The sequence below is a fragment of the Pholcus phalangioides genome, unplaced genomic scaffold (assembly GCF_987345545.1).
Source record: "Pholcus phalangioides strain wild (caught in Gottingen) unplaced genomic scaffold, Ppha-v1.0 ptg000030l_1, whole genome shotgun sequence".
Classification (NCBI taxonomy): domain Eukaryota; kingdom Metazoa; phylum Arthropoda; class Arachnida; order Araneae; family Pholcidae; genus Pholcus; species Pholcus phalangioides.
This window is the reverse complement of record NW_028301620.1, coordinates 4060263-4086904: the sequence shown is the minus strand read 5'-3', so window position 1 is coordinate 4086904 and position 26642 is coordinate 4060263.

Below are 26642 nucleotides of genomic sequence, written 5' to 3'. Positions count from 1 at the left end.
TAGGGGTGGTTAGTCAATGGGAAGAATTTAGTACGAAGCTGTCCTCTGTTTTGCACGACGTCATACCCTTTGTTCGAAAAAAGCGTGTTTGTACATCACACCCTCTATGGTTCACGGATAGCGTGCGGAACCTTTATCTTGAAAAGAAAAGAGCATTCAGAGAGTATAAAAGTGGACGAGGTGACCTATCATTGTTTACTGATAAAAGAAGACTGTTGAAGAAAGCGATAAGGGATAGTAAAAAGCAAGTTGAATCTAGGTTGGCAGATAACATTGGCTCTGACCCAAAATCATTTTTTCGATACGTCAATAATGGATGTAAGGGGACAGTTGGCCCCCCTCTCGATAGGAGGCTCAAAAGTAGAGAGCAATGTAGGCATGTGTAGTGCTTTCAATGACTTTTTCGCGTCGGTTTTTAATGGAGATAATGATATTCGATATACGGGTGTTGCATGGGGTAATAAAACGCTCAACGATATTCAAGTGGAAGACGTGGAGGTCCTAAATCTTCTAAGAAATGTATGTGCAAGCAAAGCACCAGGACCAGATGATATCTATCCCAGGGTTCTCAGGGAAGGTGCTAATGAATTGTTGGGGCCAGTCGCACAGATATACAGGAGTAGTGTTGCTGAGGGTATCGTCCCGAGAGATTGGAAACTGGCTAACGTTGTTCCGATATTTAAGAAGGGTAGTAGAGAAGTGGTGTCCAATTATCGTCCAGTGAGTTTGACGAGCTCCCTCTCGAAAATTTTGGAAATTATCATCAAAAGGCAGTTTGTGAAGTGGATAGACGAGAATAATGTATTGTCGGATAATCAGCATGGGTTCAGGAAGGGGAAGTCATGTGTAACTAACCTCCTTTGCTTCTATGATTACGTGACTAAGGCTTTGGGTAAGAGCAAAAATGTCGACGTGGTTTACCTTGATTTCCAGAAGGCATTCGATCGGGTCCAACATGGCAAACTCTTGAAGCGTTTACACGAGATTGGAATAGGGGGCAACTTGCTGAATTGGATAGAATCGTGGTTAAGAGATAGGTCGCAACGAGTTATGGTGAACGGGGAATTCTCTGGTTGGACAGACGTCACAAGTGGAGTTCCTCAGGGAAGTGTCCTTGGCCCCATACTTTTTTCACTTTTTATCGATAAACTCGATCAGGGTATCGATGGAATTACTAGCAAATTCGCAGATGATGTGAAGCTAATGGGGGTAATCGGAAATGAAAGCGATAGGGAGTTGCTCCAGACCAACTTAAACAAGATTGCAGCATGGGCAAATGAATGGAGCATGACGTTTAGCGTAGATAAGTGCATGGTCGCTCATTTTGGTTCGGACAACCCACGGTTCTCTTACGAGTTGAATGGTGTCACTATCCCGGATGCAACTAGAGTCACCGATTTGGGAATTCTCATTGACGAGCGACTTAAGTTTTCTGAACATTGTTCAGCGGTTGTCAAAAAAGCGAATAGAATGCTTGGTCTCATTTTCAAAAAGGTCTCTTCGCGTTCTCCTAAAGTCATTCTTCCGCTTTTTCGAATCTTAGTTCGCCCTGGACTGGAGTATGCTGTAAGGTTTTGGAGACCATACCTACAGAGGGACATAGACTTGGTTGAAGGTGTGCAGAGAAGAGCTACGCGTGTCCTTATTGGCACACAGGGCTTGAGTTATGAAGAAAGACTTCATTTTTTGAATATGTTTACATTGGATGAACGCAGGTGTCGAGGAGATATGATCGAAGTGTTCAAAATTTTCAATGGGATGGATAGGATGGACCATGAACTTTTAGTACACCGCCAATCGACTGCTTTTACAAGGGGACACCAGTATCGATTGGTGAGGGACAATGCAAGGTTATGGTGTCGCAGGGAATTTTTCTCCAATAGGGTTGTTAATAAATGGAATAGCTTACCCCCGGAGGTAGTAAATTGTAACACAATTGACACGTTTAAAAAGAAATACGATAAACATGTTGGGGTAAATCGAGAAGCTATCCATTCTTAGAATAAGACAACCATAAGTATTCTTTATGGGCATTGTATAATATTTTATCATGTGTATATATTGTTTGTAATTTGTGTTAATTGCATTTTTAATTGGGTTGCTGTATTTTTGAAACATATGACATCCATATTTTTATGGGCATCTTTTTATCAGCCACCTCGTTGGGCATTTTGCCTGTTGTGGCGTTGTATTTGTATTTGTATTTGTATTTGATAACTTTGATATCTTTTGCAAATATATGCTGCAGTACAAAGACATCAGTTTATATATTTAAAATTATTTAAATGATGTGCACGATACATATATGTTACGGTAAATGTGATATATATAAATCAGTTATTATACATAATAACAGGTTATTATGAATTACTAATCGTCTCGGTAAATTTGATAAATTTATAATTTTTACTGGCGATTATGCATAAACCCTTGTGTAATGTGTAATTGGTGCATTTGATAAATATGAAAGAAAAAATCCAAATGAATCTAGTGTGTGATGAATATAGCCTGACGCCGATGTAATGTTAACAAATTTTACGATTGTATCCCGATATAATGATACAATGCATGTATCACTTGCATGTATAGCATAACATATACTACGATTTATCATGTTTATCGACGATGTGACGCTGCATAATAACTGGCTTATTATGCGTATTAGACATGTTCATCACATTTACCGTTGTTTATCTGATCAGTTCTGTGTTTCTGTCTTGAAGAATAAATTCTTTCTTTTATAATTTAAGACTGGCAAAAGAATTATAAGAAATTAGATGTTTGTCTCTGACTAAAAGTTTGAAATAAATAAACTGAAACTTATTATATTTCCTCGATAAGATCAGGAAAATCAATTTCTCAGCTCATCAAATAATCCACAATATACTTTAGTACGTAACTTGGTTGTTTTCTATTTGAGTTCTGAAATGCACATCGCATCAAAATTTACATCTATATAATTTATTTGAAATGTTCCTGACTCATGGTGCGAATTCATGACTATATACTCGTTGTGCAATTTTGAAATGCGTAATGAACAAATAAAACAAATACTAATGTTTAAACAACCGGCTGATGCATGCGAAGAATATCCAACTGCCTCGCAATCCGGGAGAGTGCGTTAGACAACTACGCCACAGAAGCAACGAACGTCTTTCCTTACATCACGTGTAGACTGAACGGGACAATCCGACCTCTAATTGGCAGCTGCGTGATTGTGTGGTCAATGTGACGAACTCGCATCGTGAGGCCCCAGGTTCGAACCCCCTGCAACGTAATGCTGGTGATCGGCTGTTTTCTGTGGTTCCAACATCGAGGCGTAAATGCGAGCCGATCGCTTCAGTGAAAAGTCTCGCCACGGAAAGACCAACAGACCTACAACGGTATTTTATCTGCCTAGGCATGTTGTTTCTCTGAAAACAGAATTTCGAAATTTGTGCGAAATGACAAAATAAAATGCTACCCTATACCATACGGGGAATTTTTCTCTTTCTTAGCAAAAAAACTGTGTGTACAGGGAAATATACTTAGTAGTTCTCAGACACTAAACTTCGTTACTTTGCACAAACTTATTCACAATGATAAAAATGTTGCCTTTCTTAGTTGCTTTGTTTCATAAACAGTAGACGAGTAGAAATAAAATTTTACCAGTAAAAATGTAATAAACTCTCAATTAACTGGAATACGTTCTCCCGCCTATTAAATAAAACTGTTACAATTATTCAATTGAAATTTTTGAGAAGTTCCTGAAAATGCAACAAATAAAGAAAAATCAATGCATTGTAGTATATTGAAAAATATTTAATAAATAATAGCATTAATTAAATTGTTAAATTGTCAAGTCAGTCTCAAAATTTTAACAGTTGTTATTTATGGGAAGTAAATTAACATAAATACAAAGCCCAGAACTTTTTACTCAAATACCTGGGGATAATAATTGACAAACGATTGACATTTATGCAACAACGCAATTATGTAATACGAAGAGCAGACGTAGCAAAAAAAGCACTTTAAAACGCATACTTGCAAGCAGATCAACATTGACAATCAAGAACAAATTAAATGTATACAAAATGGCTATCAGATCCATACTTTTATATGCTGCACCAGTGTGGCTTTACTCGAGCAATCAACACATGGTTAAATTAGAACAATATCAAAACAAAACAATAAGAGCTATGCTGGGAGCCAATTGGTTCATCAGGAATAGAAGTATAAGAAACGATATAGGAATGCCAACCATACACGCCTTTGCTCAAAAGCTGGCTAATAATCTCTTCCAAACTCTTGAAGAGTCAGAATACCAACATCTTAGGGAAATATCCACTTACCCAAAAGATCAGATATCAGCTTTCTCCAGACCCAAAAACTTTCTGGTTAGGAAAAGACCGGAGGTACCGGGATTGTGAAAAATGTATATAAGCAACTATATATAGTGTAAATAATTAGACCAACTGCAAAATATCAAATTTTGTAGATAATATATATTTAATCAAATAATCATAATTAACTGCATTTAATAACATATAATCGTATTTATTAATATGATCTATAGTTGACGCTGAACATAAAAATGAGAGTAGGTAATATATGCATTATGATGAATGATTAGTGTTAAAAGAATAGCATTAATTATAACTTAATGACATCCTAACAGGCTGATGAAGTGACATTCTGTCACTGCCCTGTTGAGTGACACTTTCTGCTTTTTATTTCTCCTCCAGTCTACTTAAGCTTTCATTTCCCCCTAGATTAATAACCCGATATGGGTAATATTAAGTAGTTTAAAAATAATAACATATACAACCATGGCGGAAATCGCACTACTAGTCCAGGAATGGCTAAGAAATGACTCAGGGGTATGCACTGTTTGCCAATTTCAGTCGGAACCCACAGGCCACTATGTCATATTTAGGATTTACTCAATTGCTTTTGTAATTAGTTCGAACAAACAATTGCGCTTCTTGGACTTCTTGTGCGGGGTAATTCTCACTGTCATTAACTTATACAAATAACAAGTGTTAAAGTTTTCAAGTTAACTTCAAAATTGAATTAACATTATTATTTATAAATTATTCATTGATATATCATATTACATTGTTTTTGTCTATGTTGGTGCATTAATTAGAAACCAGTCGGAATGAAATCCTGTCGAAGAATTATAACAATATTATGCGATAGATGACAGCAGTTATTTCAGTTCATTCATTTGTTCTTTCGTAATTTATTACTGAATACTTTTATTCTTAATATCTTCTAAAAGTCTCATTTTTCCCGATAAAATTTTATATTTATTCGTTTATTGATTATGGCGAAAGTAACTGAGAGAGGCAAATTTTTAGCATGGTGAATAAGTTTACAAAGTATGGACGTATAGAGTTTGAGAATAAGAATACTTAAGCGTGTAGTTTTTTTTTTTTTGTTTTTTTTGCTCAGCAGAAAAAAAAATCCCTATATTGTATAAGATAGCATGGTATTTTTGTCTCACACATTACACACAGGTACCAAAAATCGGTGCGCAGAGAAGTAACAGGTCTGCGCAAGTGAAATAAAAGAGAATGATCCACTATCTGGCAAAAATATCAGAGAGCGCATTTTTTTAGGTAAATTTCTTAATTTTTCCACCTCATCGCGAAAACATCCAAGGAGAAAAAATACCCCGTTCATTTCTTTATGAAATTCAAATTTTCGTCAGATTGTTCAGGGGCGCATCTCTATTTTACAAATACAAATACAATGCCACAACAGGCAAAATGCCCAACGAGGAGGCTGAGAAAAAGATACCCATAAAAATATGAATGTCATATATTTCAAAAATACAGCAACCCAATTAAAAATGCAATTAACAAAAATTATAAACAGTATATACACATGATAAAATATTATACAATGCCCATAAAGAATACTCATGGTTGTCTTATTCCAAGTATGGATAGCTTCTCGATTTACCCTAACATGTTTATCGTATTTCTTTTTAAACGTGTCAATTGTGTTACAATTTACTACCTCCGGGGGTAAGCTGTTCCATTTATTAGAAACCTTATTAGACAAAAATTCCCTGCGACACCGTAGCCTTGCATTGTCCCTCACCAATCGATACTGGTGTCCCCTTGTAAAAGCAGTCGATTGGCGGTGTACTAAAAGTGATGAGAGAATCCTCTGAGGGCCCCGGGATGGTGACCCGTCAGCCTCCACCCTCTAGAGGAGACCTCAATTGTACAGGTTTCGCGATAAAACCTGGCACAATGATTTATGGCAATAAATATGTACAATATATCAAGTGGTGGTGCCTGAGACGTCTTTCATTTTGCCCTAGGGCTATACTGCTGGTGGTAGGAATTTTTTTTTTCGGTAATTATTCAAAAATGTGTTAGTGTTCTGTAGAACAGCGTCATTATTGTCAATGGTTCCGCGGAACAGCCTTATAACTATCAAGGGTTCCGCGACAAGCTTTAGGTTGGAAACCCCTGTTGTAGCAACTGTTCTGAGGGAGATGGCAGTTCCATTCCGCGACGTAGCTGTCAGCTGATGCGCATCAGTCAGTTGTCTGAACTTATATATATGAATATTCGGGGATTGGCAAAATCTTCATTAAAAAATATTATTAAATATGTGATGGATTACGTAAAAACATAGCAGTTCTAACACACTTATTAAACATATTATTTTTATAATGAATATCTCTTCATTCAATAAAGTTTTCGGAAACCTGTCAACAATGAAAACACTCATTCAAAACTATTGCAATAATATGTCAAAATCACCTGATTTTCTGGATATTACAGACAAAAAAAAAAATCATATTTCCTCTAAAAGATAATTATACAGTCTCCACGAAAATTTACATAAAAATATAAATTAATATTCTCATCAATTCGCTACAATTACTCATCAATTACCAACTGTAATCAAATAATGTAAAGAGAAATTTTCATTGAAAAATTCCTGTAATTTTCATTTCTACATGCTAATCATTTCACGAACAAAAGCTGTTCTGAATTAAATGCGGAATTATTCTATTTTACATTTAAAACCCATATAAATATTTGATGAGACACGACAACAAAATGTAATTCCAACAAATGTTCATGTTCATTAGTGAGAGGAAAAAGAAATAATAGAAACAACTTCCCATGACAGATGAATTGTCTTCGTTCTGCCAAAAAACGGGACACAAGAGTAATATTTTCTATTACAAAATTGTATTCGGTCCTTCTCTTCTCTTTTCACCGCATTACATAAATACACATACGTACACGGATGAAAAAATTAAAGGAATGCGAAAAGAAATAATAATGGGAAAAAAAATAATAAATAATGAATGAATGGAATACAAAGACATCTGTTGTATTTGAAGCAAAGGAATGAAATGTGCATCTGTTTTCTAAGGGAATTCACAATAATATAAGAGAAAAAAAAATTGCGCGTCAAAAGAGGATTTTGGGCTTACAGGAAAAATATCGCCGCTTATCATCGGGACCAAAGAACAAAGAACGAAAATAGAATAAAGAAGATAGAAAAAAAAATAATAATACTGAGCCAAGTCATTAATCATGGAAATTAAAAGAGAAGCAATGGATCACGACTAAAACCGTCTCAGTGTTTACTACTGCTTCTTCTGACCATTAGCGATGGCAAAGTGAAAAAGAGAAATGTCCAAGTCTCTTCCCCCCCCCACCCTTTTTTCTTTTCATTTTTGCCGCACGGGACATTCATTAATCAACTAATAAACAAAAGCCGGAGTATTCTCAGTATTTTTTACTAACATTCGTTTTGTGTGCAAACATTTTTTTCAGATAGAGCTATAGTTATACTACGTCACGGTGGATGTTGGCGAGTCTATTTATTGGTCTAAACACGTGTAATAATCGAAGATCAATCTTGCTTTGTCATTTGTGGGATTTTGCAAATCGGTGTCCAAAGGTGCTGAGGCATGAAAATAAGAACAACTCAAAAAACTTCAAGAAGTTAGAGCAGGGGAGGGGGGAGGTCTTCGTACTTTCAGACATCGTGGGCTAAATTGAACTTATCGCATTGCCCGCGGTCCAGAGAGTCATACCGAGGTATTCTGGTTGATTAAACAGAGTTCCCTAAATTTATTAAACACTTCAATTGACGCTACATTTATTTCTTTCATTAATTTTTTGAATTTTTGAATGTTTTCAAACACTTGGCTTTCATTAGTAAAGAAATTAATAAGGAAATATATTTTTTTTTCTGGATTTTGTGCCGAGATGAACCCGGAAACAAAAGTCACCTGGTCTCCACCGGGACACGAACCCATCGATCTTACATTTCGGGCAAGTATGCTATCATATGCACAACTGGATACACGCAGTCATGCCTTCCTTATTTCACACATTGTTTCCGCAGAGAGCCGATGACTTTTATTTCCGAGTTCACCTCGGCCTAAGATCCAGAAAATATCTGTTTCCTTGATATCTTGAGTTGAGAAAAATCGGTCTATCTCTCAGTAATTCACAATTTATAATTACTGATTTTTTCTTTTATTAAATCTGAAATTCGCCTGATAATTTTGAAATTAATCTTATTAATTTTCATTCATTAATTATAACTTCATCCATTTAAATTTTTATTAATTATGAAATTACTTCTTTAAAAAATTCTTCATATTTCCTATGAATTATGATTATGTTACTCTTAACAATTCGGAAATTGCTCTTTGCAATTTTAAAATTACTCTTTGAAATTCTGAAATTACACTCCATAATTCTGCAGTTATCTCTTCTCCAGGAATTATGTAACTGTTTTTTCTATTATAGATTTTGATATATTATGAAATTATCATTTTTTCCTATAATTTTAAAATTATTTCTTTCATTGACGTGATCTCTCACCATTTCTTTCAGATTCTGCATCTATGTATACGTTTTGGATGTCGAATTTAGCCTCTGAAAATGTGTAGCAAATTATAGGCCTCAAAAAACTGTTTTGGCTCCCGGTCCACCCGAATTCGTTAAGACGGCGCTTTTGATGTATCAAATGCACAGACTTACTACTGAATATGGGAAGTACCTCACAGTTCTAAATGCAGCAGTACAGATTTAAGTGGCCAGGGCTCTTTAACTAATTTTCTTCTGGAATTTATTTGCTTTTGTTTGTAAAAAAACTATTTCCTAAAAATGTTCGATGGAAAGCATTTGGCCCATGGGCCATGGATTGAAGGTGGCTGCCTTTTACGGTCACTCATATATATATACATTCCTGCATGTGAACCAATTCGTAAGTCGACCCAATTCTCAGTCAGCGTGACTAGTGGTTATATTTTCCTCTGAAGACGGCACCCTTTGGTGTTGAAATGCATTAGGACTTTTTATTTTCGTGTATTTGCCTTATTCGTTGGTGTCTTCTTAATAAATATAATACATTAAACACAGAAAATATCGATGTCATTATCTGCGTATTTTAGATTATCGATTTATCCCAACATGGTAATCGCATTTCCATTTAAACGTGCTAATTGTGGACATATTCATGACATCCGAGTATAAACTATTGCAAGTAGTCACCACTTTGTTAAAAAATAATCCCTTCGACACCACAGTTTGGAAGTTTGTGGCTTTGTTTCTCACCATTTTAAGGTATCCGAGTACGTTGAAAACGTTTTGGTTAAGAGAACGATTAACTTTTATTTTTAAAATTTTTCCTATAAAAGCCCTGTTTGTTGCGAATCCAAAACAGGCCTTGTTTTGGCAATATATGTATGTGACGCTTAGAATTGAAGTCACTTCCACTTTCTGATACGTTTTGACACATAAGTGTAATACGTGAATAAAAACTTACATACGGCGATACATAGGATGAAAAAAGTGGCGCGTGCATTTACATATTCGAGTGATATCGTGGCTTATGAGCATATCATACGATTCCTTAGATTTTAGTTTTAGTTAGTTTCAGTTTTTAGTTTATGAGCTGCATTATTACTATTTTTCTTTTGAAAAGTTTAGTTAACATTATGTATTGGCGTATGTATGACGTTTCAAATATCAACAGATTTTGCTTAAAATTTGACATAAAAATGACTTTTGCACAGAAAATAACACAGGGTGTGAATGTATGTATGTAAAAGTCATTAGTGTTTTCATCATTTTGGGACACTTTCTATCAAAAAATATTATTTATATTCACTCCAGTACCATTTTAAAGAAAAGTGATAAGAAAGGTAGACGGATACCTTAAGGGAAAGTGAAGATACCTTTATGAGAACGAGGTCTAACCACTATATTTGTTTCGACAACCGCGGAGCAATGTCCAAACACATGAGACACTTATCAATTAGAAATTCCCGAATCGGCTAGCTTAGATGTATTCGGGATAATTTTACCATCTGTCTCGTAGGTTAAATGAAGGGTTATTCGATCCCAAGTTATTCGTCATGTATTTGTTGGCGCTGTACGTCTTGCTGCGTTTAGTTGCCCATGCTGCAATCATAATCAAATTGGTCTGGAGCAGCTTCCTATTGCTACTGATGCAATTCGTTACTACTAATCTTATTTGCACCATGATTATATAGGTTATCAATAAAAAGCGGAAACATCGTTAGTCTGAGGATTCCTCCTTGAGGGACACCAATTGTGACCCCTGTCCAATCAAAATGTTGATCATAAAATGTTTTGACCCATCTCGCAACCATGAATCCGCTTCAACAAGAAACATGCAAACGCTCCAAGATTTTGCCGTCTTGGACCCGATCAAATGCTTTTTGAAAACACAAGTAGACAACGTGTATGTTTTTCCAAATAATTTATTCACATGATCATTGAAGCAAATACGATTAGTTAAAAACGTGCCCTTTCTGAACCTAGGATGGTTTTCCGTCATTGCATTGTTCCCGGACATTCACTTAACCGATTGCCATTTACATATAAGTTCCAGAGTTTTCGAAATTCTACTTAAAGCTACTTTACCGCACACCAACTCAGGTCATATATCGCCATACGGCAATTTCCAGCCAGTTGAGTTGAATGGAAACTGAAGACACCATTTATCGGTGGTCGTCCCAGACTCGGAAGGAAGAACTTGTTTCTTATGTTCTTCTCCGGATTCGAACCCGTGGACTTCGGCGGAAACTTCACGGTGGAGGACAAGCACCTTACCACTGCACCACTCGCGCGCTCGTAATTGAGGTCGTCCGACTTCTGAACGATTCTTTTTAAATATCAGAAACATTAACAAGCTTCCAATCCCACGAGACGATATCCTCAGAAACATTACCATCTGTGCAACTAGTACTAACAGTATTGATAAGATCCCGATACACCTGAATCACTGCAATAGCTCAAACGTATGCATGTACCTCCTAAAACATTCCTCTAAAGAATTTTTTACGAATTGGTTCACATGCAGGAATGTATATATATATGAGTGACCGTAAAAGGCAGCCACCTTCAATCCATGGCCCACGGGCCAAATGTTTTCCATCGAACATTTTTAGGAAATAGTTTTTTTACAAACAAAAGCAAATAAATTCCAGAAGAAAATTAGTTAAAGAGCCCTGGCCACTTAAATCTGTACTGCTGCATTTAGAACTGTGAGGTACTTCCCATATTCAGTAGTAAGTCTGTGCATTTGATACATCAAAAGCGCCGTCTTAACGAATTCGGGTGGACCGGGAGCCAAAACAGTTTTTTGAGGCCTATAATTTGCTACACATTTTCAGAGGCTAAATTCGACATCCAAAACGTATACATAGATGCAGAATTTGAAACAAATGGTGAGAGATCACGTCAATGAAAGAAATAATTTTAAAATTATAGGAAAAAATGATAATTTCATAATATATCAAAATCTATAATACATTAAAGAAAAAACAGTTACATAATTCCTGGAGAAGAGATAACTGCAGAATTATGGAGTGTAATTTCAGAATTTCGAAGAAGTACGTCTGTTCACTTCAAACGTCGTGGTCAGAATGAAGCTGTGAGCCTGCGTGAGATACTAATGCAGCGTCTTGATTGGACACTTGCGGAGAAGTGCTATCAGATTGGTCTATTCGAATTTTCTTATAATTCCCGCGCAAACGAATTTAAGCCATGGTGTTGCGATCGGGGGTGTAGATTTATTATCGTTAGCAAGTGTATTTTAAAAAGGCCCGATAAAACAAGTGTAGTTGTATCGGGCCGTCTCGTGGGACTTTTTATTTTCGTGTATTTGCCTTATTCGTTGGTGTCTTCTTAATATTCTTGGGTAAAGTTGATCAACTCTTCTATATTATATTTATCTCATACTTTTTTATATTCTCCTACACGATGCTTTTATTTTTAACTTATACATTTTAATTTGTTTTATTCTCAGCCTTAATTTAGCTTCTCAGACTTCTCAGCCTTCTCTCAATTTTTTTTTTTCTTTTGGGTATTTTTCTTGTTGTGACACTTGAATATCGACTATAATGTATATTTATCGAGATAAGCACGGATGTGAAATCTTTATCTGTTGAAATTTGTTCATGAAAATGTTTCAAGTTCCTTAGAATTCGTGCGTCAAGAAGCGAAAAGACTCAAGAGAACTAATAACTGTGTGTTTCGAATATCACAGACTAAAAACATTCTGCTGCTATCCCGAGGCATATGAAGTGCTAAAGATATTTGAAATTGGACTTCGTTTTGTAGATGTTTCTGCCTGAATTTGAAGTTGCAAAATGAAACCATTTAAAGTTGTAAAATGGAGATATTAGACAGTTGTAGAAAAATTTTTTCCCTCCTGAAATAATTTTTCATTTCGTGATATCTGAAGGATCTCTCTTCTGTCAAGACTTCTTCTCAAGATCTAACGAGTTCATTTTATCTGATAAAATTTATTATACTCTGCGAACCAGAAAATCTTTCAGTCTCTTAATTTTCACCAGTCACAGTACTGTAGAAGCGGAAAGAAGAAGAGTGGGGGAAAAAAGGCAACCGGGGGGATCGGTATCAGTCGCTGGAAGATCTGAGCAACGAGGAAATTCGATTCTGGCGGCATTCTTCGAGACTAGTGTAATCGAGTAAGTACATAAGAATAAGCAAAGTGTTCGGAGGAACATCATTTGGAAATTTATGGCTTTTTTACATCAGGCACGTATAAAGAACACGTTCCCTGGAGCGCATAACTCATGTTTCTCTCACACTCCTTGACAGTAGTTTTATAGGGTTTAAGAAGGAGATTAGAGTTAGTCTATTTTTCATGCTCGCGTGAAATTACCTTTCAGCGCTGACCTCGTTATCTGAATTAGCAAAAGTGCTTCTTCTTCACTTTCTATGGCTCTTGGGGGTTGAGAAATGAGAGGAGGCGCACAGAGTGGTGAAAAAAGAAGAAAATCTGTGGATAGAAAATTTTCATCCATTCCAAATCTCAGAAGATATGAGAAATTCCACGCGTCGGTATTTGTACTTTTACAAACCGAAAGAAGAGAATCGATGATCGATTCACAAATACTGACTTCCATCTTGTTGTTTTCGATTATTTTTCTGAATATTTCATGAAAGAATTCACCGTCAACTGTTGTTTAACAGAGCACCGGGCGTCCAAAGGGCAACGTCTCCTCTGTCGTTGGAATTGGAATGATCTTAACAAAATAGGCATTGTCTCCATGCTCTTTTTATTTAAGACTAGAACGACGAGGGTTTCGAACTACCTGTAACAACGGATAGCGGTCATTTTGATCGCAATAGGAAAAATTGAAAGTAAGTTATTTTTGAAAAATTGAATTTTCTGGATGTTATGCCGAAACTGATATTTAAAAAGAAAAGTGATTTGTCTCTTGCGGGAATCGAACCCGGGTCAATCGAACATCCGGAAAATTCAATTTCTCAGTATATTTTAAGCCAAAAAAATACCATCTCTTCATAAGTTATTTTTCTTTCTTAACCGGAATTTCATTTCTTAAAACATTATCTATTCAGTCCCTTTGACTTATTTTTGTAATAAACACTTCTTCATGTCCCAATTTCTTTGAATTTTGAACAAAAGTGGTTATGATAAACACTAATCCCATATATAGAGAAAGACATCCTCTCCTTTTTGTTAATACAATAGGCCTATGTACGGAAAATTAGCCAGTTTTTCGTCCCCGGAATACTCTATTATCGAAGAAGAGGACGTCCGGGGTTAGAGTCTCCGTGAGGGAGCGATGAATTTTCTTCAATAAGCATCTTCTCACATAGCCAGTTTCCTGTAGGTAGTGAACTAATCTCATGTTTTGTTGTTTTAAAAACGGGGTTGGCCATGGTTTTTGTGCTCTTGTAATTCTTGGGCGTCCACTGACGAGGTGTGAAATATAATACGCTTGAGAAATTTGCGAAAAGAATGCTTGTGTCGAATGAGTAATCCGTGAATAACCTCCAAATCCTGAGCATTGTGGAATACATACGTAAGACAGCTTATCGATGCCGATTGCATTGTGCACTGCAAGGGATTCAATTTGTCGATAATATCAACGACACTCATTAGTAAAGTAATATTCATTATATCTCATAGAAATTTTCTTTGGCTTCTATTTCAAATTTGTGTGTGCACGTTATTCAAGACCTAGATTTTCTCTGCTTACCAAGTGCAGAATTATATTTTGTTCAGTCTAAAGCATGATATGATGATATGTGTTAAACAAAGCCACAAAATAACGTACAAGATTGTCGCTGTTGGACGTTTTCATCACGGTGTGTGTGTGTTATTCATTTAAATAATCAGGTTTGTTTCAGCTGGCTTCAACCTTAATCAGCTGTCGAACCGAGAGATACTCAGGCCACATCGTCATATAGCAATATCGGCTCATTGTCCTCACGAACTCAGTGAACATGATCAGCCAATAAGCTGCAAGTCAACGTCATTTCCTCTCTCTAGAAATCTGCGCCTGACGAATGATTGTCGGCTATGTTTTGGAGAAATTGTGCTTAAAGGTGAAGGCACAAGTGAGGACTTGTGCCCGTTCGACGTGTTTGGCTTTACTTTCACTCCGAGTCAAACGCAACCATATTGTTCATCTCTTGATGGGTAGTATCACTTCCTCTTAAACAGTTTATGAACACCCTGTATATCTTCAAAACTCTAAATATGCACTGCAATATTTCATGCAACTTTACACTACTCTATTATATTCTTATTGCTGTTCACAGTAATTGTAAATAAATTATAGTATTTTTGTAGCCTTAATCGATCCAACGTCAAAACTTTGTAAGCTCGCGTAATTGGGATCCCATTGTATTTATTTCCACTACACATCTTACGGAAAAAGCCGCTGACACAAGAAGCTGTGGTATACAATACGCACAAAAATTTAATACACCGCGGATAATATTTAGAAAAATACTTTAGTAAACTATGGAGTCGTAGAGAGGAAATATGGAGATTAAATATAGAATTCAAAATTAAATCCACAAAATTTTCAGACAGTAAGTTTTTCATCAGAATCTATAGAAATCTTCTCACGCATAATGAACATATCTATTCAATAAGATATTTTGCAATTTTGTTCCGTTTACGCGAAAGCATTTCAGAGTATTATGTATGATTTGCATCGTTTTCCGTGAAGGAAAGAGTTTTTTTTAGTCGTTTTGTATGCAATTTAAACATTTTGAACTCAGTAGGATTCGAATAATGCAAACAAGAAGCGTAATCCGAGAGAAACATGTTCACGTGAAACATAAGCTTCATACAGTACTTGTATAATTTCTAGTAGTATATATTTCTTTTTTCCTACTTTTTTTAAATTTCAATTTTCTCTTCCAGTAATGAGATACTCAAATCTAATTACAGAGCAGCTAATTTCAAGATGTGTTCCTATGTTTTTTTTTATTTTTATTTTTCAGGTTATTAAATGGATTTGTTCGAGAAACGTCGGATAATTTAATTAACTTATTAAGGAATTAATCTGCATATCGATTCCACGTACCGAACAAAATCATCTTTTTTTATTATTTTGTTTTCATCTCTGGAACAAAAATTTCGTACGGGAAACATATTTTTTTTATTTTTAGGACCGAATTTTCTTGTTTTCATGATACTGACTCGCGCCTTTGTTAAATGGAACAATATTACATTTATGTATCCGTGGAGTTTCAAATTATGCTAATACTTTTTTCTGAAAAATATTGTAATATTGAAAAGAATTGTCTAACTCTTCAAAATCTGCTCTTGGCGAAACGACTCAGATACATTTTCCATACCTAATTTCTTTTCAATTTAACGATAGAATTGTCAGAGCAGTCACTTTTGCTGTTTTTGATTATAAAAACGCTGTTGTTTCGACACCACACAAAGTACGCACTCAATTTTAGGTGGTTCCGCATTATTGCTACATACTTTCTTCCTGTGTACAAGAATTTCGAGAATTTGATGGTCTTTATCTGGAGACATCGAAGATGATACGGAAACTTATAAACAGAAATACAGTAAAATATATCTAATGGATATAAGAGCACTGTTACTAAACAATATTCAATAAATTAATTCCTTTCTTGTGGAAGGTTGTTCAGTTCCTTGAGGTAACAAAGTGTTTATTTGTACTATATGTGTACGTATTCGTGTATTATATGATTGTATTTGTGAAACAAATAATAAAAATGAAAGGTCAAAGCAATCATTTTTTGATCATTGCACGTAATTGATGTGGGACGTTTGTTAGAGGAAAATGTACTAAATCCGTGTTCAAAAATGTGTTTTTGCTTGTGCAAGAGATTAAAAAAGTAATAGACATAAAAGGGTACGCGTCATATAAAAGTGGAACAATGTACGTTGTTGTATAAGTGTAATGTTTATTTATACTTTTTTTATTGGTGACTGTTAATCATTCACTGTATTCTAGATAGTAATCTTCAAGGTTAGTCTCTGTATGTACATCCTATATGAGTTAAAAAAAGTAAATTGTGCATCAAAACACACAATGTAATACAATTCTACTATTCTAATTATTTTTTGGTGTAATTAAATACATTGCGCTGAAAAGAAAGAAATATATTTTGCGGCAGTTTTTTGCAATGACTGCTGACGCCTCTGACAGGTATAACCTATATAGGTGTGACAGGTTCCACCCATTCTAGCGTTCATGAATGGGTGACATTATTTTCCTCTAGAGAGAGCTAATTCTTTCCTACCTGAATCCATACTATTCTTCCTGCTATGTTGCACAAATATGAAGCCGGTGTAGTGAAGTATTGAATAATAGCGATTCTCTTTCTCTCTCTCTCTCTCGGAAAAATAACATGATCGACGATATCTGGTGATGCACTAATGTGCTACTGAATTCGGGATTCCTAAACAGTAACGACAGCGGCCACCTCCAACTTTAATGACGGCTATTCCATCATGACTTGTGTTTTCACGTGGAGATATGCGTGTTGTATAGCTTGTTAAATATGAGCTGTAAGTGTCTTTATACAAACAGGCTCACAGGTATTCAATTGACGTACATTTAATTCTTTTGTTCATAGAGCTCTTACCAGACTTTGATAGCATTGTTACTTTCTCACTGATTGCAATTTACTTTAGTGCAAAAAACTAAAAAAAAAACCACCTCAAAACAATATTTTATAATGCATCGTATAGAATGAATATCGCACATCACCTTGATCTGAAATGAAATTGCATGATACAGGAAATATCAACGAGTAAAATGAAGTATTCCACGTCATGTTTATCATTGAAATTCTGACGCAACTTCATCATATCGCGCCAAAATTGAACATAGCGTGTTTGTGTGAGTCACGTTTCTTGACACGAAGAAAATATTTTTGAGCGATATTTCTGTGGGAGTATTAGCACCACATGATCACCAGATTTGTGCTTCCGTTCACGGTCAAAAATCCAGTTTAGAAATCTGCTAATGGTAGCGAAACAGTTGGTTAAGTGCCAAGTCGGTGCATATGCTTTATGTGATGCGTGATGTATAACCTGTCCCGAATAGTTCAAGAAATCATCAATAACATTTGGTCCAGCTGTTTTTCATAATACGAAGATCGTTCCACAAAGTTTTTTGGTATATTCGCTACGATATATATTTTTTTCTCCTTCCTTTTATATTGCATCCCCATAATACAAAAATTACATTTGCAACAGCGCAATATCATTTCTTTTTATCTATCTCTTCAGTGGAAACTTGTTCCTAGATGCATTTCATTTTACTTTATTCTATCATTGAGCTGGATGATGATATGAAATCTTTACAAAATCACATTTACGATGAATATATACTTAAAAAATGTTCGGTATGAAACATTTCATGGTATTTTATGTCATATAAACTTTATAGAATGTATAAAAGTCCATGAAATGTTATTTTTAAATGAAAAAAAATAATTCAAAAAAATCTTCAAGATCGAAATTTTACATCGTTCATTTTTTTTTCTTCGATGGAAATAACGACAGCCATTGTTATTTGCTGCACAATTTGGTCTTTTCATATTATTTCCAATTCGATCATTTATTTCGAAAAATTCAAAAATGCCACTTCAAAACTGAAATAGAAAATATACAAGTTATTTTTGAGTATACTTCGAATTTAAAACTACCTCCAAGTACGAAGATATCAGAAATCGAGGTTTATAGTGGGAATAGCGGGTCCCTGCAGAGAGAAGGCAGACCTTCAACACGATACTCAGATAATATGAGAATTCAAGCAATATTGTGATTTTCTACTTGAAATAAAAAAGTCAGATGGCAGCACTGGCACAAAACGCATGATCGTAAAACACTATTATAATTTACATATACAAATACAAATACCAAAACAAAGCCACAACAGGCAAAATACCCGACGAGGTGGATGAGGAAAATATGCCCATAACAAATATGGATTCCATATACTTCGAAAATACAACAACCCATTTAAAAACTAAATCACAAAAGTTATAACAATATACATACATGAAAAAATGTTCAATACCCATAAAGAATACTTATGGTTGTCTTATTCTAATTATGGATAGCTTCTCAATTTACCCCAACATGTTTATCGTATTTTTTTTTAAACGTGTCAATTGTGTTACAATTTACTACCTCCGGGGGTAAGCTATTCCATTTATTAACAACCCTATTAGAGAAAAATTCCCTGCGACACCATAGCCTTGCATTGTCCTTCACCAACTGATACTGGTGTCCCCTTGTAAAAGCAGTCGATTCACGGTGTACTACTAATTCATGGTCCATCCTATCCGTCCCGTTGGGAATTTTGATCACTTCGTCATATCTCCCGACACCTTCGTTCATCCAATGTAAACATATTCAAAACATGAAGTCTCTCTTCTTTTCTCTGCACCCCATCAACCAAGTCTATGTCCCTCTGTAGGTATGGTCTCCAAAACCTTACAGCATACTCCACTCCAGGACGAACTAAGCCTCGGAAAAGCGAAAGAATGGCTTTAAGAGAACGCGAAGAGACCTTTCTGAAAATGAGACCAAGCATTCTATTCGCTTTTTTGACCACCGCTGAACAATGTTCAGAAAACCTAAGCCGCTCGTGAATGAGAATTCCCAAATCGGTGACCCTAGTTGCATCCGGGATAGTGACGCCATTCAACTCGTAAGAGAGGCGTGGGTTGTTCGAACCAAAATGAGCGACCATGCACTTGTCAAAGCTAAACGTCATGCTCCATTCATTTGCCCATGCTCCAATCTTGTTTAAGGAGGAGAACAGGCTTTTATACGTAGGTTGATTTCTTTAGTATTGACGACTATTTATTTCCTAGATACATATCATGCATACAAAGTTCCACGGGCCTTCGATGAAGACACCAGTGTTGCGCACGCACAAGATGTTCCCAGCGATACGAAAGTTTTTAAGTACCGTTGGCACTTCTTAATCTCTGGATGGTACGAAGAGAGTGATCTATTGCCTGAAGAATGTATTTTACTCTTCGGAAGCAAACCCCATAAAGGGATCCTTTATTTCACTCATTAGGTTGAAGTTGCAGATACTTAAATCTGCAGAGTATGTAGGGTGGTAGAACACCGCTTAGTCTCGCCAACTGAACAAAGTAGACATAGCTCTTGCTGCAGCGAGTCATTTTCTTCTCATGTAGTCCTTCAAGATGTTAACCATAGTCTAAGGCAACATTTCTCTGAGTTCCAATTTGTCTCCACTATCGCGCACACAGTCTGTATGTTTTCGTCACTTACTGGTGGAAGAGTTTAGATAAACTTTACACAATAATACGCAGAAATCACCAACGAATAAGGCAAATACAAACTCCTTATGCATTTTGACACACAGTGGGTGTCGTCTTTAGAGGAAAAATGCGTATGCATTCATTAATCTCGCTGACGAAAAATCCCACTTGCGTGGGTAACCAAATCTTCACTCGGTTGACAGCGGGTAAAAAAATACGTCTGCTCAGTTCAAACTTCGCGGTCAGAATGAAGTTGAGAGCCTGCGTGTAAGTCTAATGCGTCATCCTGATTGGCGGCTTGTGAAATGGTGGTACATAATTATTCTATTAAAAGTTTCTTAAAATTCATCCTCGTAATGAACCTATAGACATGGCGTTACGACTGGTGGTATCATTTATTATCATTTACTGATATATTTTTGAAAGATATATCAATAAACGGTACAGATCATCAATACACTGACACATATTTTTGCCTAATGAGGTAGTCACATACATATGTGCCTTTGTAGAAGACTTGTACGAGATACCGTTAAAAATATATTAGTAAACGATAATACAGTCAAATTCGGTTATGACGACCTTAGTAGTAATGAAACGACACCCCGGATAACGTCAATAGATTACTCTGTTCCGGGCTGATTTCCGTGGAGAACAACCCTAATCATTGTTGCTTATAACGTTGAGGAAAATGTAACGACCTCGGAAATAACGACACTTTTTCAACGCTTTTGTTTTCATTTATATGACGTTTCTTCCAAAAAATCTGTAAAATTATAGCTCATCCCATTATGGCAAATATTGTTCTAATGTTCGATTGATGCCTGATGTTGAAGAAAGATCTTTTACTTACTTGGCCTCCGACTTGCTTATTTATATGACCCATTATAAGGAAAACATTTCCAATTTTCTTATAGTCTTGACCTTACTGACCTATTTTTCAATAAAAACGTCCCGTTTTTCCAACGAAGCTCACCTCAATTCGTTTTTGTTTCACTAGAATCCGGTCTGAGGGAAATTCGCATAATTTCAAAAAGTTGTGTTAGAATGAATATGACTATATATGCTTATCACGCGTATTTGCCTTGTAGAATGTTATTTTTTCTTTCAGAAATACATCTTAAGCCACTACAGGTTTGTTAGCACTGTATTTCTCGCCAAGAAATGTTTATAAGCAACATTTGGTGAGTTCGTGAACAATTGGCAAATTTTTTGGTGAGAATCGGTGATGTCAAGTATTTATGTGTCAAATTCCGTAACATATCCATGCACAGTATTTGCAGAAAATATGATCATAGTTTTAGTCAAAAAGATCTTGGAAACGTCAACTTCGGTTGCAATTTCATCTCGGTTATAACGGACTCCCGGAATTTTGCCTCCGACATTTCGCCCCAGAAATTACGCCTGCCCTCAACGTATGAGTAATCAAGTTTGTGACCGTATGAGTGGCCACACCCACTTGCTCTCTCATACGGTCACGTACTGTCATTAACTCATGCGATCACCCGTCCATCCACTTTCTCATTCGTACTGTTACTCACTCCTTCAATTGGTCACTCATACAGTCATGCATCCACTCATCTGGTCACTCCTATACTCACTTGTTCACTCACTCAGCCACTCATGCGGTAAGTCTCCGGCCTCTCGTACGGTCGCTCACTTGGTCACTCATACGGTCACATACATTAACTTGATTACTCGTACAGTCAGTCACTCACTTGGTCACTCATCTTGTCACTTACCCACTCACTTTATCACTCACATACTCACCTGGTCACTTGCCCATCCACTTGGTCACTCATACGGCCATCCACTGCTACAACCCACTCATTTGGTCACTCCGGTGCTCATTCATTCATACGGTCACACACCCAGCCATATGGTCACTCACCCAACCATATGGCCACTCACCCACACACTGGGGTCACTCACGGGGGTCATTCACCCACTTAGCTACCGACTTGATCACTCATAAAATCACTTGTTTGGCCAGTTACCCCCTCAGTTCGTCAGAACAGGGCAAATGCCAGGGGACGAAATTTCCTTAGGCGAAATTTACCGGAGACGAGACGTGCCAGGGGAGAAATGTAGAAGCGAAATTTCCGTAAATCGGGGTTGTAATGACAAAATTCGATTTCGTTACAACCGAGTTTGACTGTACTCTTATATACATATATTTTTATAAAATCGACAAAATATTCTAGAATACTAAATATTCTATCTTCAATGTAAGGAACCTAATTAAGTAAATTTAACATCTCTTGGATGAGATTTGGAAATGATGTCGATATCCGAATTCATAATTTTCAGTTTCAGTGCATTATTAAAGAGAAATGTAAAATATAATTCATACGCACATATGCAAAATTAATAGCGATTGCTGCGAAGTTTATTTAATTTTCAGTCAAATATCCGAAATTATCCTAACAGTATGGGAAAGGCATCATAAGGTTGAAAGGGAGTAAGAAATAAAATTAGCAAATTTTCCAGCGATTTCTCGATGAAATTCACCGATTCCTGCGATTTAGGCGGTAATTCAAATAAAATAAGCTAATTTAGAATAAGTAAGTTGGGAATTATTCAGAGAGCTATCAATTATGTATAATATAGTGAATATTTGATGAATCGCATCGTGGGATAGAAACAGAAAGAAGTTCAATCGTAGGAAGATGTTTGTATTGAACTCTTGGCGTAGAAGAGAACTCAACGAGATCAGTTTAGAAACGATATCCCGGTTGAAAACTCCAAAACCGATTCATTAACCTAATCATAAAAAAGAACGGCATTGACTTTAATGATTATGTTGCATTCTGATGTGTTTAATGAACAAGATCAAGCTCCGATCTTATATTTCAAAATTATAAATGAACTTGAAACCATATATAAGATGGGTCAAATGAAAACGGAAAAGTGGTAATAATTTGGTTTGTTTTTCTATGAGTGTGGCGACGCATTTGTGTAGAGGTAGAGCGAAGGTAAGGAAGGCAACACCTACTAGAGGCATAGACATCCCCTTGCTCAACACCACCTATAGCAGAAGGGCGAAGCTCGTGACGTCACTGAAGCAGGTCATTGGATATACTATAAAAATGGCGCATGCGTCGAATTGCTATATCCAATGTGTATACCGAGGCTCCACCTTGCTGTCTGGTGGAAAAGTCTCGGTTCTTTCCCTAGTTCGAGCCAGTAGGAAGACAATCCCTCTGGGACGCGTGTAAGTTCCCTTTTTTTGAACCACTAAATATGATACTAAACTATTTGTCTCAGATATGTTTGTAACACGTCACTTTCTGCAGTAATGGCACGAGCTTCGCGCGGAGGCCTCCTGCTATAGATGGTATTGAGGTAGGTAATATGTGCTACCATTTGACCAATGGTATCACCGGCAGGCAATCGGTTTTTTGTTCATCTGCGTCTGCCGAATGTTTCTGAGTAAAGAAGAGCAACGTGGTTATACTAGTTTTTTAAGTGGTAGGAAATGGCTAGAGTTCGGAAGTGTATCAGCGAACGAAGGCAGTGTACGCAGAACATACACTGCCACTCACTTGTCTGTACTGGAGTTTCTCTGCAATGGTGGTTCATGGAACGGAATCCCACCTAGTTGCTGATGTCATTATGGTGCGTCATCAGTTTGAGTTGATCGACTTCTTTTTCCCTATCCTCCGTGATGACGATATAACATTGACCAGGTCCCGTATAATCATTCGCAGATTTCCGTCCCTAGCGGAAACGCTTGCACCGGTCCTCACACCAGTCAACGACAGTGAGAGTTCCGGTACATTGTTTTCGTTCGCCGACGCCCTTCGCGTTCCCCAACTCCTTCTGCTACTAAAAAAAGAAGAATGCACCCCGTTGGTTTCTTTACTCCAAACATCCCGCAGACGCGGAGGATGAAAACAAACGATTTCCTGCTGGACGAAAACTGTGGCTGACGCCAGCACATATCACGTGCTGCCGCACGACATACCTACGTCAAGTCGATTCCCCAATAGGGGTTGCTCCTATATCTTCGCACAATCATACCCAAAATTGTCGCCAACCTCATACAAAATTAAAACAAATTAATAAAACCTCTTCTCCGTTTTCATTTGTTTCCCTGTTACATTTTTAATTAACTATAAATTAATATTCGTGCAAATGGTCGTCTTGTGAGTTTGAGTATCTACACTGTTTCTCCAACATCAGTGGTTCGCACCATCAAGGACAAAATTACAGCCGACACAAAATGACTGCACGTAATTTCCCATTTACGATTGCACGACTTCCCTGTCACTCTGCGGTCGTATGTACATCATAGTGAGGACTCTGATCGTGAGGATCCAGGTTCAAACTCCCGTTGGAGGCACGGGTAGTCAGTTGGCTTAAATTGTTTTCTTGCTGCTTTTCAACTTCGAGTGCGGGAAAGTCTCCCATTTCAGAAAAGTCTTTAAGCAGAGAGCAGGCAGACCCCCAACACGATTCTGAAATAACATTAAAATTCACGCGTTGGCCATTTCTGCTTCTAAATAGGGAAGGCACGTGTATAACAAAGGGGTAGCGCCCGAGTAGAGCAGTATAAGATTCTCGTCTACTACTATGAAGGTTGCTGTCGAGGTCCCAGGCTTAAACACGATGAAGAATACACAGATATGATATTTTCCCCTAACGAGGTTGAGGTCACTACCGATAGATGACACCTTCATATCCATTCCAAATCATTAATGACAATAAACTCCAATATAGCGATATAGTATAACACAGAAACTATGGCATATAACTCTGACATATATCTACATCAGGAATGCGCATATACAAACACACACACATACAACACGTTCCGGCGTATATATAATTCGTTAGAAATTCCCTAGAGGAATGCTTATAGTAGGAATCGAAATCCCCTACACTGTCATTGTTCTTGGCTAACGAAATTGTTGGGAACGCAGCCATTTTGTGAAATTTTTCGACTCACTGGCATTGATCGCTTTCCACGTGTCTAGATTGTTCTCATTTATTGGTCGGCAATAGCCGAATTGTTTCAATTGGTTCCTTCATTCATTCTGATATTGTCTCCAGGACGGAGAGGATCGTGCTTTCCCTGAGACTGGGATACAAGTTCGATGTGAACTGACCTACTGAAATAGTCACCCAAAAAAATAGTGGGTTTTGCCGCGATTTAGTCTCACTTGAGGGATACAATAATAGTTTTTATTCTTCATTTCCAATCCATCCAATATCTCATCGTTACGAAAATTACGCAAATAGCCCTTACTTCTAATTTATTATGTCATTTTTGTGCCTGTAAATAGAGATTACCTTATGCAAAAACGGAAATAAAGCATTTTACTGTGGATCCGGATAAAACGGTTTCTGTTCTTCCCAAATTTTCTCCGTTTTTCTAATTTGAATATCTTTATGAATATTGCACATAGATGTGAATATTGCCCCAGTAACATTTGCGGTGTTACTGGCGGACTCCCCTATGAATTTAAGAAGAAAAATTGATATTGTAGAGCAATTTTGTAAGGACTATAAACTAACGGCCAATGTGAATAAAACGAAAGTCTTGGTCTTCCGTAAGGGGGGGGGGAGAAGTCCAAAAGCGATACGTTTTTCTACCAAAATAAAAAATTAGAAACCGTTAATTCTTATACTTACCTCGGAATTCCCTTTTCTTCCTCTGGAACATACCATCTGGCAAAAAATCATTTCCAAGCGAAGTGTATATCTGCAATACATGCATTATGGCCTATTCTTCTGGGAGCCAAACTTAATTCACCTTATAGCTGGTTTAAACTATTTAACGGTATGGTAACTTCTGTTTTGATCTATGGCTCACCAATTTGGTCAATACATTACCTTCTCCAACTCGACAAATGCTTCTCTTTTTTTATTAAAAAATTATTTATTCTGTCAAAATATACTCCAAATTACGTATTTGGAACTCGGATATACCTCTTTATATATTACATTTATAAAGTTGATTGTTAAATTCTGGATACGTATTCTCAAAATGCCGGTCTCTGGACTTGATAAGAAATCATATTTACACCAATATAGCAACTCGTCCATTGAGTCAAAATTTAACTGGGCTTCAGATGTCAAACTGTTACTTGAAAAATCTGGCTTTGGGTTTGTCTGGTTTGCTCAGGATCCCAACACAGCTGTTAAGTTTCTGCCGCAGATTCTGCAAACACATGTAGACCAAAATCTCCAAATTGACATGAGTTCTATGGAAAACAGTAATAACCATCCTCATTATAAGTTTCTCAAATCGCACACATTTGTTGAGGATTACATGACATCAAAAATTTATAACGTATCACAGTGAAAAGAGTCCTTTTTCAACTTAGAATGAGACGAAATTCAATCTTTTTTCACGGGAAAATCTTTGCAATATCTCCCCAGAATTTCTGCAATATGTGTAATCTGAACGAATTCGAATCCTGGCACCATGTTTTTTTCAATTGTTCAATCTATCGCTCATATAGACGGAAATATCTGTCTAACCTCATAAGTCATTTTGATTTAAATGGTCTCTTAAAATTATCTCATTTTTATTATCTTATT